This window comes from Hesperophylax consimilis, chromosome 16 (genome assembly GCF_061612785.1).
Source record: "Hesperophylax consimilis isolate HC1 chromosome 16, BYU_Hcon_1.0, whole genome shotgun sequence".
Taxonomy (NCBI): Eukaryota; Metazoa; Arthropoda; class Insecta; order Trichoptera; family Limnephilidae; genus Hesperophylax; species Hesperophylax consimilis.
The window spans coordinates 3,983,486-4,001,343 of record NC_142851.1 but is presented as its reverse complement, the minus strand read 5'-3'; the positions used below and the strand labels follow the sequence as shown (position 1 = coordinate 4,001,343).

General features: G+C 33.7%; 1 protein-coding gene across 1 annotated transcript in view; it reads left to right on the top strand.

Moving 5' to 3' along the window:
- The window catches only part of LOC149416575 (uncharacterized), a 374,680-nt gene that overhangs the window by 152,935 nt on the left and 203,887 nt on the right, over nt 1–17,858 (top strand). The gene's annotated exons all lie outside the window — the stretch shown is intronic.

The following is a 17,858-nucleotide window of genomic DNA, read 5'->3' as shown; positions in this document are numbered from 1 at the left end:
CTGTGTCTGTGTCTGTGTCCGTGTCATGTTCAACATCTTACAAACAACTACCGCAAATTGGTAAATACACAAATTAAATATAACATCTGTTTACGAGGAAGATGCCTGACAACGGCAAAATAAACATTGTCACCAAAATATGCAAAAAATTTACTCCTTGAATTATCTTTTAATTTTTCGGGTTTTTATGTTCTGGCATTTGGCACGATTGCAAACTTTTACTTAGTTCTGAATAATTTACCCAAAAAAAAGTTTGCTTTGGTAAATTAGCACTTTTTTTATTACCGCAAGAAAAAAATAACATGGTTTTGCTGGGGAAAGTTTTTTGTTTTGTGTCCGGAAATATTATTTAAGACATCGTGGTTTAATGTTTATTCTTATGAGCTGTTTCTCTGAAGGTATCATGTTCAAAGCTAAGAAGAGATCTCATTTGATCTGGAGATTGCTTTGCAATTATTTTCCATTATGTACAAAATATCTCTAAAGAAAAATAGGACCATAATCAAACAAAAAAAATTGGTTCAATTTAAATGTTTTATTTGTCAGAAGTACACTTATATTTCTTTCAATGGATGAAAGGAGAATATGTAATAATGTTTGTAAAAAACTAAATTGCATTTCGAGACCCATATTATTTCTAAGCAAATCAGTACTCAATTTGTCAAGTGACACCTCGTATTTACCCAGTGAACTATTTTTCTTTTACTAAATCACACCATATGGGTGATTTGTCAAGCGCAAATAAGAAATCCTTAAACATTTTTTGTTTATTAGTACATTTTTTAATTTACTTTTTTTTTCTCTTGGTCAAGCTGACCTATCGCATACAAGTATTTCTTTTTCTCTTGGTCAAGCAAACCTATCACAGAGTTTACTTACAAGAATTTTTTTTGTCTTGGTCAAACAAACCTATCACAGAGTTTACTAACAAGTATTTTTTTTCTCTTGGTCAAGCTGACCTAACGCATACAAGTATTTTTTTTTTCTCTTGGTCAAGCAAACCTATCACAGAGTTTACTTACAAGTATTTTTTTTCTCTTGGTCAAGCTGACTTATCACAGAGTTTATGTACAAGTTATTTTTGCTCACTTAAAAGTTATCCCTTGATGTGTCAATCGCCTTGTATTACTTTGTAAGTGAATTCTAATATTTGATCCCAATTAACATATAATAATAACACAGAGTTTAATGGTACAATAACTTTCATGAATAATACGCAGATGTTAATGTCTCTGCAGGAGTATACTTAGCTGGTCTGTATTTATTTAGCATTAAATTGCAGTAGTAATGTTCTTCGCTATAGATTTATGAATCTGGATACTGTCTTTATGACTTTTACAGCCTGTATTCTAAATCCGTTACGCATTAAGTGTGATCATTAAACTCGTGATGCTGCACGTTTGTGGTCCACTCTTAATTCATAAATTAACTTTTACTTTCAAATATTACACAATTAAATTTTTAGTTAATCCACAGAATTCTTAAAATGCCTGAAACCAACATTGAAAACAAATATGAAGAATCCTTTTTACTTTGCTCATGATAATATTGTTCATATCATAATTTCTTAAGCCCTGTTTTTGTTTATTGTTGGTACTTTTGTGTTCTTTTGTGCTGGTTTTTTTTGTTAAATTAGAGTCACTCTTGTTACGAGAGGACGTACACCGGATTGCCAGTAAAATATTATATCTCTGACATGAATTTATTACCTATTGAAAAATAAATGAAATATTGTTATTTAAAAACTGTTATAAACTTCTATCCGACAACACAAATTACATTTGTTGCTACATACTGCATTTTTTTTTATGTATAACATATCAAAAATATACACGGTGTATCGGCAAGTACACGACAAACTTTAACCAGCTATTCCTCCGCACATTTGGAGTAAAAAATGTTATGGGCGCTTTGCTGTCCGGTAACATTTTTTTCCATTAAAAACAAAAAATAAATAAAAAAATCCACACTCCGTCACTGTCATTTGCATTGTTTCTCGTGTTCAACAGCTGTTATTAGCAAGTGTGTCAAAAAGTGTCCTCGCTCTTTCGTACACACTAAATAATAATAGTTAAAAATGAGACGAATGGTGCTGTGCCATTTCGTTGTGATTGTAAAAGCGCGCCAACGTAGGTACGTACGTACATTATTCAACGAAACTCAAACAAAATATTGCCAGATGGGTTTTCAAACTTTGACAAAGGATAAAACATTGATGACATGTGGTAAAAATATGAAATAATAATTTTTTATTAAAAAAAAATGTTACCGGACAGCAAAGTGCCCATAACATTTTTTCTCCAAATGTGCTAAGGAATAGCTGGTTAAAGTTTGTCGGGTACGTGCCAATACACCTTGTATATACAGGATGTCTGGTGGCAAGTGCTCTAACTTCGGGAGGTGATTCTACATTATGGTAGAAGTAAAAATAGATAAGTAACTTGATTATAAATTCCAATTTTCTTTTTTCCATACAAAAATATTTTTCCATAGATCAATATTTATTTTCCCATACAAAATTCCACTTTTTTACCTTAAAACTACATAAAATATACGAATTTCGAAAAAAACTATTTATCATTTTTTACTTGTACTATCATGTAGAATCACCCCCCGAAGTTAGCGCAGTTTACCCCCGGACACCCTGTATATAAGATTTAAAAATAGTAAATTAAACCAATTTAAATATTTTCCACCATAAGATAAAATAAAATTACATCATATGTAGTATATAGGGTGTATCAGCAAGTACCCAAAAGACTTTAACCATCAATTCCTGCGCATATTTGGAGTTAAAAATTTGAATGTGATTTTGGTGTCAGATGATGCATTTTTTCCAATCAAAAACAAACAAATATTTTTCTGTTACACTTTTTTTCAATTACACAATTGTTTGCCACACGTTGGAATGGATATTTTTAATTTTAATAAAAATTTCATCGGACAGTAAAATGACATTTTTTATACTTTTACTCCAAATATGCTCAGGAATGGCTGGTTATAATTTTCCGGGTATACGTTGATACACCCTGTATTTAAAGCAATAAGAAGAGAACAATAACCGTGCTTTTATAGCACAGGACAAAATAAAACATTAAAATATGAGTAGACATTATACAATATGTAAAAAAATACAAGAAGTAGGAAACCGAAACCAAACATTTACCAGAGGGTTGAGAATATGGCTTATTACAATTTTTTTAAGTTTTGTTTTAGAAGCCCGTTTAAATTCAGCCAAGTTCTGGATATAAGTAAGAGCTGATGGAAGTTTATTCTAAATGGACATGATTTCATAAGTCTTCCGGTCTTCAACTTATGAAGAGAAGACGGTAGACCCTTTAGGTCAGGGGTGTCAAAGATACGGCCCGCGGGCCGCATGCGGCCCTCGGACCCTATCAATACGGCCCGCGAGCCGTATGCGGCACTCAGGTCCCATCATTACGGCTCGCTACCACGTGACAATATTATGTCGCGGAGGACAGAACCGCACTCTTTTATTGTAGATTTTAGATATTCAGAGGACAGTCGATGCCTACGCGTGTTTAAAATTGCAAGCGATTGATTTACAGTGTAATTTCAAGAGACGCGCGCATCGGACGCGGTGCGCCGTGCACCGAGCGTGAGCGTAACCTTTTCTCTTACGCCGGCTGGTGGCGCTGGTCTGGTGCACGACTGAAATATGTGAAGAACTATTGAAGTGCGTTCCATTGACAGGCACCACTACAGCAAATGATATTTATTCCGCTATTGAGCATTTAATAGTAGAATATGAACTCGGCTGGAATAAATTTTGCAGCATAACTACGGATGGCGCTCCTGCCATGGTTGGCAAACATTCGGGTGTTGTGACTAAATTAAAACAGAAAATATCAGAAAATTTTGTGGGAATTCACTGCATCATTCACCAGGAATCACTCGCATCCAAATATTAAAAAATGGACCATGTCATGCAACCGGTAATTAAAATAGTAAATTTTATAAGGAGCAGAGGTCTAAATCACAGGCAGTTCAGGCAATTTTTACAAGATTTGGACGAAAAGTATTCCGATGTACCTTATTTCACGGAAGTTCGTTGGCTCAGTCGAGGGGCAGTTTTGGAAAGATTTTTTGAGTTACGTGGCCCTATTCAAGCTTTCATGTTAGAAAAAGGCAAGCCAATTGATTATGACAACGACTGGTGGCTTGATTGTGCATTTTTGGTAGATATGACAAAACACATGAATGACCTCAATATAAAGTTACAGGGTAAAGACTTGATCGTCACTCAAATGTATTCGCATTTACAAGCCTTCGAAACAAAATTAAGACTGTGGGAAATTCACATAAAAAACCAAACACTCGATCATTTCCCTCACGTGAAATCATTTGGCACAGTGAACCAGACAAAATTGGATGAGTATTCTTAACAGAATTTAACAGTCGTTTTGAAGATTTTCGCAAAATGCATAAAATGGAATTCCCACTTTTCAACAATCCATTTACTTTTGATGCTGCACTGGCACCAATTCATTTGCAAATGGAATTGATAGATCTCCAATGCGACAGCATTGTAAAGGATAAATTTAAGGAAGTTAATGTTACTACATTTTATACACAATATTTCAAGAGTTTGAATAACTATCCAAGTATAAGAAATCATGCGGCACGTATCCTGTGTATGTTTGGTAGTACGTATTTATGCGAGCAGATGTTTTCCGTTATGAAAATAAATAAAAATAAACATCGCTCACGGCTTACGGATGAAAATCTCCAATCGATTCTAAAAGTAACTACGACGAATATGACACCCGACATCAATGAACTTGTCAAAAACAAGAGAAGTCAGGTGTCCGGCTCAAGATAATTTACCTTGTTACCATTCTTTTTAACTTACTGAATTTATAATAAATAGGTATCTAACTAAATAAAGATTTTAACAAATAAGTATGGGTTTTATTTTTTAAATATTGAGTCGGGCCCGCTTACACACGCCAAATGTTATAAACGGCCCTTAAGAATATCCAGTTTGACACCCCTGCTTTAGGTCATCAGTTCATTCCATCTGTGAGCGAGCTCTGTTACTTCTGATGAAATTGATCATACAACGGCCATCTGTCAATGTTACTACCGACCCAACATAGTGCTACATGTGTGGGATTATTAGTTTCAAACGGTAAAACATATTTCACTGTAACTTATTTATTGTTTCTGAGAAGTTTCATGGTCTCTCAGTTTTATAGTTTTACAAGCTTTATTTTGATTTCTCGTTAGACGGCAGCGAACATAAGTCAAGTTGGAGGATATTATTTGTAATACTTCCATTTATTACAAAATAACATTAAATTTATCACCATTTTATCTGGGGCAGGGCCAATCGACATTACTAAAATTCTATTTACTATCTCGATTATTTGTTTCGTATGAAAATGGATCCTGCATCTGAAAGGTTGCAATTTTTTTGGGAATTTCTGGGAATGCCTGCACAAGTATGTTTAACGCATCGCGCTATCTTATCTTGTGCTGTGGAAATTTAAAATATCCATTTAACAGTTATTCATTCCATATTTCGAACCTCTTGCATTCATTTTAATTGTGTTTAATAGTTTTTTTCTAATGAGAACACGGAAATTATGCTAAAATGTTTAAATACTTGCATATTAATTTGACGGCCTCCGTGGTCGAGAGGTAAGGTTCTCGACTAGCAAGCTGGAGGTTGCGGGTTCTAATCCCAGCGTGCGCAAATAAATTTTATTTGATTAATTAAGGTGACCAGATCTGAATAGCCAGGTACTTCCCCACCTTCCTCCTCACTATCTCCTTCCCCCCGCTACCAGCCTCACAAATTACCCCAATTGGGGATGCCATAGTTTCACTGGCTCCAGATGGTTGGGAGCAGTTGGGACTCTTGTGCAGATTGACATAATTTTTTAAATATTTAATTAAAAGAATTCACGTTTTAAGTTTGTGTCCTTACTATAAATGTGAAAATGATCTGCTGATCTGTCTTAATATATGAAAATCCCATGTCACTGTGTTGGTACACGCTAATCTCCGAAACCGCCCAACCGATTTCATTGAAATTTTGTGAATGCGTATGGTTGGTTCCAGCTTGAAATATAAGATAGTTTTGGACCCGATATGTTGTCAAGATCAAAAAAAAAATTCGATGGAATTAAATTTTTTTTTTTCGGATTTCTCATCCAAAAATACGTACAGCAAATTTTTACAGCAGTCAAAAATGGTTCGGCTTTTGATTTAGTGTGTATAACTCACAGACATATGAATATTAATAGACGAGAAGTTAAAGGCGAGGGGTTAAACCAATAGTTGCGGGACGCAGAGAGGAAAGCTGACTGTGATTCGTCAATAAATCAATCTGACAGTAAATAGGCATCTCGCATTATAATATCACCATTTAGTTCTTAAAAGTAAAATCTGTTTTTGAATGAATAGACATTTTTACATGGGAGCGCAAATTACTCGCCACGTTATGAACAAATTTGCGAAGTCCAAATTCGGCAAAATAAATTTCTTCTATTTTCTGAGTCGAATATTTTGTTTACGTATTTAGTTAAGACACTTTATAAATGTTCATAATTTACTTCCCAGCAACCAACCATGAGCACACTTGAGAATCGCTACATTTGACCAATGTTGGAGGGTTGTCACAACCGCTCTGTTCCTATTAATAATAAAATAATGAAATCCTTAAGAAAATATATATAACATTTCACATTTAAGAAGATAATGGAAATGTAAAACAATTAAAAATACAAATGAAATTATATACATACAGCTTTTACCAGCGATTCCTAAGAGTATTTGGAGTAAAAATTTGGACATCATTTTGCCGTCCGATGACACATTTTCAATTAAAAACAAAAACATGTTTTTCTATCACACATCGCCACTCGGTATAACCTAGCGCATTACGTGATATGCACTCCTTCTCGTTCCAGCAGTACCGTACATGCGAAATAACGCGCGTACCTAACACGTGGTCCGTTGCGACGTGTGATAGAATGTTCCAAAGATAATATATGATCGGTGGCGACGTGCGATAGAAAAATATAATATTTTTAATTTGAATAGATTAAAAATATCATCGGACAGCATTAATGACACATACATTTTTCATTCCAAACATGCTCACTGTATCCAAATTTTACTTCCAAACATACCAATTTTTCACAATTGATAACCAACCATTTATCCTATATTAAGTGTTGTTTATGAGTTGTGTAAATTTCAAAACTCGTTTAGTAATAACGCCATTTAAGTGGAATAAATTTAAAAATGATTGGTTTATTATCCTTTATTAATACGACGGAGTTCCAGCAAGACATAACAGATGAAAAAATAGAAGTTCCAAATGATACGATTATGTATGTTATCAAAGCGCAAAAGGCGAAGGCACATCCCTGATTCTTATGCAAACGGCTTTGTGTTTCGCGTCCAGACGTATCTCGATGTGATAGTATATGTTTCTACCATAGACATATGAATATTAGTAGACCTGCCCTAAGTGATTAAAAGCGTATTATCCCCACTCCCCATACCGGTTCCATTGAGCCGGCTGGGCTCGCGTACGGCCTCAAGTGATATTTGAAAACGTGACGTCATCATTCTTGTGCGAACTATGGTCGAGGCATCATCGGTTCATTTTACGAAATAACACGGCAAAATGTTTACTTGTACTATGAAAACTGGTAAAAATAGATGCGAAAAAAGAGAATAAACCCAATTGTCGTATTACATTCCATATATAAGCATTATTTTATTTTATTTTAAGCATATTCACATCGTATAATATGAATCAGTTGTTACTATCACATCGAGAAACGTCTGGACGCGAAACACAAAGCTGGTTGGTTGCTGGGAAGTAAATTATGAACATTTATAAAAGTGTCTTAACTAAATACTCTGAAACTAACTACGACTCTGAATATAGAAGCTGCCTTACTTTGCCGAATTTGGACTTCGCAAATTTGTTCATAACGTGGAGAGTAATTTGCGCTCCCATGTAAAAATGTCTATTCATTCAAAGCAGATTTTACTTTTAAGAAGTAAATGGTGATATTATAATGCGAGATGCCTATTTACTGTCAGATTGATTTATTGACGAATCACAGTCATCTTCACTCCCTTCGTTCTTCAACAGTTGATTTTACCCCTCGCCTTTATCTTCTCGTCTATTAATTCCTATGTCTGTGGTTTCTACACTGATCCATATTATACGATGTGAATAAGCTTAAAATAAAGTAAAATAATGCTTATTTATGGAATGTAATACGACAATTGGGTTTATTCTCTTTTTCACGTCTATTTTTACAAGTTTTCATAGCACAAGCCACCATTTTGCCGTGTTATTTCGTAAAATGAACCGATGATGCCTCGACCATAGTTCGCACAAGAATGATGACGTCACGTTTTCTAAATTCACGGGAGGCCATACGCGAGCCCAGCCGGCTCCAATGGAACCGGTATGGGGAGTGGGGAATAATACGCTTTTAATCACTTAGGGCAGGTCTACTAATATTCATATGTCTATGGTATAACTCTTAAAACTGCCAGTGTAATCAATAATTTCTAAGTTTTTTTATCTATTTCTTCGATCATGAAACCCCATTATAGTTGATAGTTGGTTAAATCCATATTTTGAAAACTAGGCTCAATTTTCGCTTTCAATATTTTAGTTACAAAAAACACAAAGAAAACAATTTTTTTTATATTTGCAGTAAAATTTTTAATTTTAACATATTTAAAAATATATGTTCACTTCTAATAATAAAATGTTAGCGTATTTTATAACCTTTTTTTTAATTTTCTGATACATTCAGAAATATTCAATGTATTTGAATTTAATTGCAAAGCGGAAATACTCCTACCGTCTGACAGAATATGGCTGAGGCCTTAGGAGTTAACGGTCTGTACGAAGTTTGTAGGCTCTCTAATCTCTGTAAAGCAATTTTAACAACATAATTGCATGAACAAATTTTAAATCGTCAGTCAAGTTTCAGAGAGAATAATATCAAACTTCAAAATTCTGATTATTCTATCACACGTTTAGGGGCTTTTGAACAACTTGGCATCAACACGCGAAACAGAAAATTCGTAAACCCTTGCAAATTTCCCAGTAGCTGAGTTTTCCAATTCGCGCTGTGAAAACGAGAGTGCTGTGGGTACTGGCGTCTGGCGACTGGCAATGCACTTCAGCTAAATATATAATAGCTAAACTATTTCTGATATCGTTAATTTTTCCACCTACGTGGCTGCATTGTTAGCTGTTGGTGATTTTATCACACCTCGCGTCGTGTCGCCCAGTTGCCAAGATTGCGAAAACTGTGATTCGTAACATGTGAGCGATTATTTCGCGACGTTGGTAATCCTGTTTTACCATTGAATATTTCTATTCGTTTTAGCTCTCACTAAATCAAGTTATGATGAATTACCTAATTTAAAAATTAGACGTACATTAAATTTGACTCTAAAGCACATATAGGATGTTTCAGGTCGTAACCGACATACTTTAACCAGCGATATTCTAAGTTTATTTGGAGTAAAAATTAAGACTATATTTTCCATTCACTTGTCGCCATTTTGTTTTAAATTTTTATTTTTATTTTTTAACTTATAACATTGTTACATTGTACATAAAATTAGGTAATAATGGGTAATAGTGAAAAACATATGTAATTGAATTTCTACTCCAATGAAGAGTGTTAGCTCTTGAGCTTGGCGTAGGAGTTATTTCACAATTATTTCATGTTTATATCAGCCATTATTCACTCATTTCGAATATTTTTACACTTGAAACGCTAACGCTCCTGTTAAAGCTAACGGTAACGAGGATTGTTCACAATATTGCAATTCATTTTATTACCCTGTATTTTATACCCTGTATTTTATACCCTGTATTTTATACCCTGTATTTTATACCCTGTATATCCAATGTAAAAAGATTTTTAATTGAAAAAAATTACATAGCAATTGTACCGCCCATTAGCAATCGCTCAAATTATTCCTGACGTAAAATCTGTATTTTTTAAAATCATCAAGGATCACAAAATGCACAGGTATGTCAAACTAATTTTAGTTCTATTGAATCGACATAAATAATAATGTTTTAGTAATAAAAATATTTCACGTTCCAAAACTACACTAATAAAGTTGGTTGTTCTCAGGTGAAAAAATGTAAAAAGCAGTAATTGTTGAATGAAACACTAGCATATATTGAATATTTTCTCGGGTAAGAAATAAGCCCCCATAGCTCAGTGGTCAGAGCTTTCGACCGGAAATCGAATGGACACGGGTTCGAGTCCCGTTGGCGTCATGTATTTTTTATCAGGAGATTTTTTCAATGTGGATGAGTGTTTCAGGCGAACAATTATTGCTTATAAAAATAATTGTTAACCTCACATTGTTATTTCTAATGTAAACTCGCCGATCTGACCCATCAGCCAACAAAAATAACCTAACCTTATGGCGGCCTACTTGTGGATACTATGCAAAAAGAATGATTTCCCTAAAGCAGGGGTCGGCAGACTCTCGAGTGAGAAGAGCCAAGCTGTCAAGGAAACAAGATAACAAATGAATGAGAGAGCCATATAATCCGGGAGGGGTGGTTTGAGAGAATTTCTGAGAAAAAGGGAACCGTAGGAGGAGGGGGTATGAGTCCTTTGCAAAATAAAGAGCTTAATATTTGAAAAAGGGGAAAATAAGCTAAATCATTTTCTGGAGCTCTGATTTCGAAATTTGGCAACATTAATGCTGTTCGAGTCTAAGTTCGTTCGGCGACTCCATCTCATAAGGCTGGTTGAGTTTGTAGTTGAAGAGCCGCAAACGCCTATGCAAAGAGTAGCACGCGGGGATACTGAGTGGAGGATTTTTTGAAAAAGAAAGGATTGAACCTGGGTTTTGAAAAGATCCCAAGTTATAGGACAAATACACAGAAAGCCGCCAAATCATTCTACAGACGATATCACAAAGACGAGAAGTAGAAACGACCCGTTCGTTCTGTTGTTAAGTTTGATAGACTTTACAGGAAGAAAATAGTGGTGGCAAATGTCAAGGTTTTAGAACCAATGCTCAATAAGTAGGTACCAATAATTAAACATAGGTATTTGTAAATTGGCAGATTGATGTTAATATTGCCATAGTGTCGTGTATGGGTCCACAGATGGCGGAATTAAATAAAGAAAGCCAAATCATACACATATTTGAAGAGAAAAGAAACTTACGAAAGTACCAAGTTTTTTCGTCGTGTAGTCCTGATAATTTGGTCGAAACTTTTAAAAGGAAACTAAGAGAAGAACCTTCCAAGTAAAGCAAACCACTATCAGAAACTAAATATTACATGAAGACGGTCAGGACGGTCAAGTTGCTACGAGTTTATTTTTATTGAAATGGAAAAGTAAACGAAAGTGACTCGGAGTGTGTGTCCACTTTGTCAAAGAAGTAGCAAACCAATCCCTGTCTCTAAAAACATTTTTAATTTTAAAAAAAGACTAGGTCTTCTGATGAAGTTCTACAAAAGAGTTTCATTTTATATTTTCTCACTTGTATCATAACTACAAAGCAGAAAATTCTGGTGTCAATTTGGACAACTTTTTCGGACAGGATTTCCAGGTCAATGCAACCATTTTTAACTTGAAAACAATAATTTAACTAACAAAAAAAAAACAATTGTAATCAAAATCAACGTTTTTTGTTAGAAATTTATTTGCTAGATAACGAAAAAACACTGAAAAATATTATATTCATTTTTAAACATTATTCTCTTTTAATAATAGCATGCAAAAGTAAACCATATGGAGGCCTTGGTAGGTAATCTATCGCTTGTCTGGAATTGAAAACCATATGGAGCCACATTTCAAATAAAGAATAAAAATAGTAAACCATATGGAGGCACATTTCAAGGTAAGAATAAAAATAATCGCTTTGTAAAATATATCCTTGGTAGGTAATCTATCGCTTGTCTGGAATTGAAAACCATATGGAGCCACATTTCAAATAAAGAATAAAAATAGTAAACCATATGGAGGCACATTTCAAGGTAAGAATAAAAATAATCGCTTTGTAAAATATATCCTTGGTAGGTAATCTATCGCTTGTCTAGAATTGAAAACCATATGGAGCCACATTTCAAATAAAGAATAAAAATAGTAAACCATATGGAGGCACATTTCAAATAAAGAATAAAAACAACCGCCATGTAAAATATATCATTGGTAAGTAATTTATCACTTGTCTGGATTTGAAAATATTAATTTTACATTTTTGAAGTCATTTCTGAGACACATCGGTTCCAATTTTGAAACTGTTACGCACGTATACACGAGGAAATTACGTTATGCCTTATTACATTATGCAAATCTATCACACTAATAGCTGGTGTAAGAAAGTAGGTAGGTAGCTAATACATTGCCAATGAAGGAGAAATAAACATGTCTCAGGGGCGTTACACGTGAAGACGTGTCCCCCTTTGAAGTCATGAGATTCGGTAATTTCGGGAGCCTAGTTAACAGATGACTGTATTATCGTCACGTTGTGTGTTGGCTCTAGCGACACCCGAATTATCCCAGATTAACCGAATCACATGATGCCGCCCTGTAACGATTATTATTGGCTAAAATTCCGGGAATATCTTCAAATCAAATCCGTTGCGAGGAGACACGTGATTTTCAGCGCAAAAAAGCTAGAGCTAATTTCCTAGACGGAGAAAAATGAGTATTGCATTTTTTTAAATAATCTATTTAAAATTATTGGAAATCCGGTTAAAAACGGGAATGCAGGCCGTTTCCTGATAAACTTTTAGTAAATTCGTAATAATATCGTTCATGCACCTGCGTTTGTCTTAATAATATATAATGACGATGTGCGAAAATGTTAGGATTTTTATGAACACGTGTTCCGATATCGTGATAATATATTTGTATTTTACTAAAAATTTAACAGGAAATCTATTAATAAATTACTTAACGGGGAGCAGTCCTGTTTTTAACTGGATTACCGATAATTTTAAGAGATTCTTAATAAATCAGATAAATTGAAAATTTTCACTGAAGAATCAACATTATAACACTTTATTAGTATTCTAGGCAACGTGAAGTACATATCGTGGTAGTTAGTCCAAGAATTTATGCATAAAAAAAAACTTCAAGCGTTTACAACCCAATTTCATCATACAGAAAAAAATAAATTGTCTTGTTTTCTAACTAGTTATCTATGTGCATATTTCAAAGCTCCGTAGCTCTTGATGGAATTGACATGGCGACCTAAAAGTAATTGCGTTGAACTAGAATGTATAGTCGTCAGTAAACGGTGTGTAAATTTCATGAAGTCAGAGCTCACCGTTCAAGTTCTCATTGCTTCAGAAAGAAAGTCACCCTAAATTTTATTGCTTCCAATTTTTATAAACTAAAAAAGACAAGCAACTTAATACTTATATTATAAAGAACAACGATCTATTAATTATGTTTTTGTAATATGTGTGCAAAAGTTCATTTTAAGGATGCAAGGTTTTTGTCTAATTATATTATACTTTTTTTGGTCGGTGTAAACAAACTTATAGTTATCGGAATATTTCGATGATATATGACGGATTTATTTCAATCTCTTTCGAAACAAATAGTTTTGGAATACTTTGGAATACATTGGAAATTTCCCAAGGAAAAAGCTTACAAAAACTATTTTTAAAGAAATATTGAGTAACTTTAACAATATCAATATCCCGAAAGAATTTTATATGGAATCCTAACTCGTATATAATACGTATGTAGGTATATGTTTGAATCCATACATAAATACATATTTTGCAAATTAAACCTTTAAAATTGTAAGGATTTTTATCCGTAAATACCTGGAGAAAAATGAGCATTGCTAAGTTATTAAGAATTTCTTCAAATGATTAGAAATACTGTCAAAAACGGGATTGCAGGCCCTTTGCGAATGAATTGATAGGTTTCCTAATAGACTTTAAGTAAAATACGAACGTATTATCACCATGTCGGCACACGTGTTCATAAAAAATCATAATATTTTCGCATTTCGTCATTGTACATTATCTAGGTAGGTGCATAAACACTTGTTCCGATATGTTAGGCATTTACTAAAAGTTCATCAGGAAACGGCCTGCAATCCCGTTTTTAATCAGATTACCAATAATTTGAAAAGATTTTTAATAAATTAGCAATACTCATTTTCCTCCGTGTAGACCTTGATATATATGTATAACTGACTACCTATGGCGCCCGTTTCCTCTCAGGGGTAGGCATGATCGACAGGCATAGAACTCTCTCTTAGAAAACACTCTTTGCTTCATTCACATTAATACAGACTAGATTCACTTGATCGTTAGTAACAGTTGATAATTGCATATCTTCATGATTATTTGATTACGCGCGACTAAACGTTTAGCTACCCACTCAAGTTTGAGTTGTAAACACGGAAAGCGAAGCTGAACAAATAATAATAATAATGGATAATCTTACATCGTTACGCAACAGGACATCATGTGCAATGGATTCAAGTAATTCTGTTAGTGCTTCTATCAAAAAGGTTGGCAAGCATCCAATGCAAAATATCTCTGAGATTCCTGAAGAAAACCTACTAAGCGCGTTATTATTGTAATATAATATTGAAAAGTTATAAATCACTCTGCTTTCCACACTAGAGAACAAATTCCTTTCCAAGTATCACAAATAAATTCCAAGACGCTACGCTCGAAAACACTGTCGATTTCCATGTTTTGATTTCTATGTCATGAACGTCTTAATACAATTGGATCTTTTAGATCTCAAATTATTTACTGCAAGAATTTGGTCAATAGTATAGAGAGACGTATGTTTATTTTATTTTACTTATAATAAACATGTATGTGCGTCATGTATTTTTTATCAGGAGATTTTTTCAATGTGGATGAGTGTTTCAGGCGAACAATTATTGCTTATAAAAACAATTGTTATCCTTTGTGCTATGCATAAATAAAATCTTGTCTTTAAAACATTAATTTATCAAAAAAATAATAATTAATGTGAGGTTAGGTTATGCTGCTGATCAGATATAAAAAGTAGCTCCCAATAAAACCATTGGATTAGTAATGTAGTTTATATTCCGTTCACCCTCTAGACCAGATCCAATCAGGCTTTCGTCTATATGGCCGGCTTTATTGTACCGTATAATGTCTTCCAATCCCCTGATGAATGAATTCGCACATTCCTCATACAGTTTCTCCGACTGCTCTCTCGTCAGAATCTAATCAGAGATAATGTTAAAAATTTCGGTAAAGCCAGAACGGATTGAATTTATTTTATCTGGTGTATTGCCGGCTTGTTTTAGTGTGATTGTATTTTTGGTAATGCAGTAAAGTTCACACTATTAAAAACAGTGATGCACCAGACATCACAATAATAGGAACTACTTACATCAAAACAGACACTTAACACACATTAATTACCTATAATGTACGTACGCTTTCAGATAACTATTTTTTTCGGTGGCGTTACTAGAAAACAAAAAGGGTGACACTAAAATGACTTTAAATGTTGAAATAATCTTACTATTAACGCGATCGGAATTTATTTCTACCAATAGCGTATCTAAAACATATCTAAATATTTACCATATTTCAAGTTGTGTACGCTAAAGGCCTCGACCTTTATTTTTTGCTTGCAAACATGGTTATTTATTTTTATCGTTTTCTGGAAATGTCTGTCTCGCTGAATTTAAGGGAAAACTAAGTATTTTGTATTAGGAAGACAGCACGAGTTACCGCACGGAGTTGCAATTTTTTAAATTGTTTCCAATTAGAACCAGCTGTCTGTGATTACAGTTAAATTTTAATATTCGTCATAGAACTAAAAATAGACTAAATTAAATATTTATGTAAAACACGCACACTGAATACTGTAACAAATAACGGTACTTTTCCTGTAACACACCCTCAAGGGGGGCATCGTATTTATTATTGTATAAATTCATTAGTACACTATAACAAATTTTACTGTAAATGATGTAACAAAAAGATGTTACCACTTATATGGGATTGATTTTTATTTTAATAATAATGGAAATCATATATTTTTTTAATTTCTTTCTTTTTTATGTCCGGGTTAAATCTTCCCCATAGAAAAAACTAAACCCTTCCACACACTTTTCCACAAATGATCATCTAGTCAATGAACATTATGCAAGTGCTATACACGGTGTCCGGAAACTCGTAGTACAAGCGGGAAACTGGAGAATCTACACCACATGGGGAACCCAAAAAAACATAAAGTTTTTTGATTTGAGCATTTTCAAAAAAAAAAAAAACCAAAAAAAAATATTTTTCGGCTATTTTAGGGTTAAAGTTTTTTCTGGTGTTTAGGGTTGAATAACAGATGTTTTAACCCTGCAGAGCAGAAATATTTTATGATTACACCGGGTTAAATGAAGGGTGATTTCAAAATAATGCTTCAAATCCGAGTTTCTTCATTTGTTTTACTTTCAAATAGTTTTAATTAGTTGGGTACTTTGATCTTCAGTAATAATTTATAAGAATTTGATTAAAAAAAAAAAAAAAAAAAAATCAACTTCAAACTCGATTTACTTGATAACGAAAGCTCAAATAAAAAAAAAATATACTACAAAATCGACTCCAAATGTGATGTAGATTCACCAGTTTCCCGCTTGTACTACGAGTTTCCGGACACCCTGTATATAAGAAAAATAAATACAAAACAATACAAGAACAACACGTCAACTCACCAGAGATCAAATAGGAAAATAATTCACCGACTCCAGATATTTTCATATCAGAGGGTTCGGCTCGGTAGAACTCCTAACAGGGCCTATAAATTCTACTGATCCCTCGACATAAATATTTAAAAAATCTTTCTTTATCCTACATGTATTTAAAATGACTTTTGCATTTTTATAGTAATATTATTATTGTATTATTTTTTTAAATTATGTAGTTCCACATGAGTTGTAACATCTTTCGGACAATCCTGTATATTCCAATAGCGCAATTTCTGTAGTGGATTTTCACTCCAACAGTTCGTATTTAGATATTTTGTACGGGCGTTTTCTTAACTTGAATATTCCTGAAATGTTTACTTTCAGAATATATTATATCTGAACCACCCAAGCTTAAACATTGTTACGATTCATTTCCACAACAGTTTCTTTTAAAATACTGTAATTATCGTTTTGTTGTGTTTCCGCTAAATTAGTAAAAGCTCCTGCGTTTCGTTTCGCCTCGTACCGGCAACAAATCTGTCTCGAAGAAGGTTATGGAATAATTTAATTTATTCAGAGGATGAAGGAGAAAGAGACGCCAAATGGAGCGAATGCTCCGACCTACGCGTAATGAGGCGTCCTTTACACGCGGAGACCATTATAACAAGGAGGTCGCAAGCGCCTACCTGGCTACAAGGAGCTTATAATATATTAATATGTACAATCAATTCACATTTATTTTAATCGATTTTTTGTTTCACATTCCAATTCTTTTTTTTTGTTTTATGATTTTTAAAAGTACGCTTTCCTGGTGGAGTTTTTTGTTCGAAAATGTACTATTTATCCAGAAAGTTATAATGTACTTCCTGCGAATGTAGGTGCCTAGGTCTTTTTGGAAGTACGTCCTGAAATAATCATCTTTCTAAAGAGTAATTTTTGTCCTGAAATAATCATCTTTCTGAAAGAGTAATCTCCATCCTGACGTAATCATCGTTCTGAAATAGTAATCTCCGTCCTGAAATAATCATCTTTCTGAAAGAGTAATCTCCATCCTGACGTAATCATCGTTCTGAAATAGTAAGCTCCGTCCTGAAATAATCATCTTTCTGAAAGAGTAATCTCCGTCCTGAAGTAATCATCGTTCTGAAATAGCAATC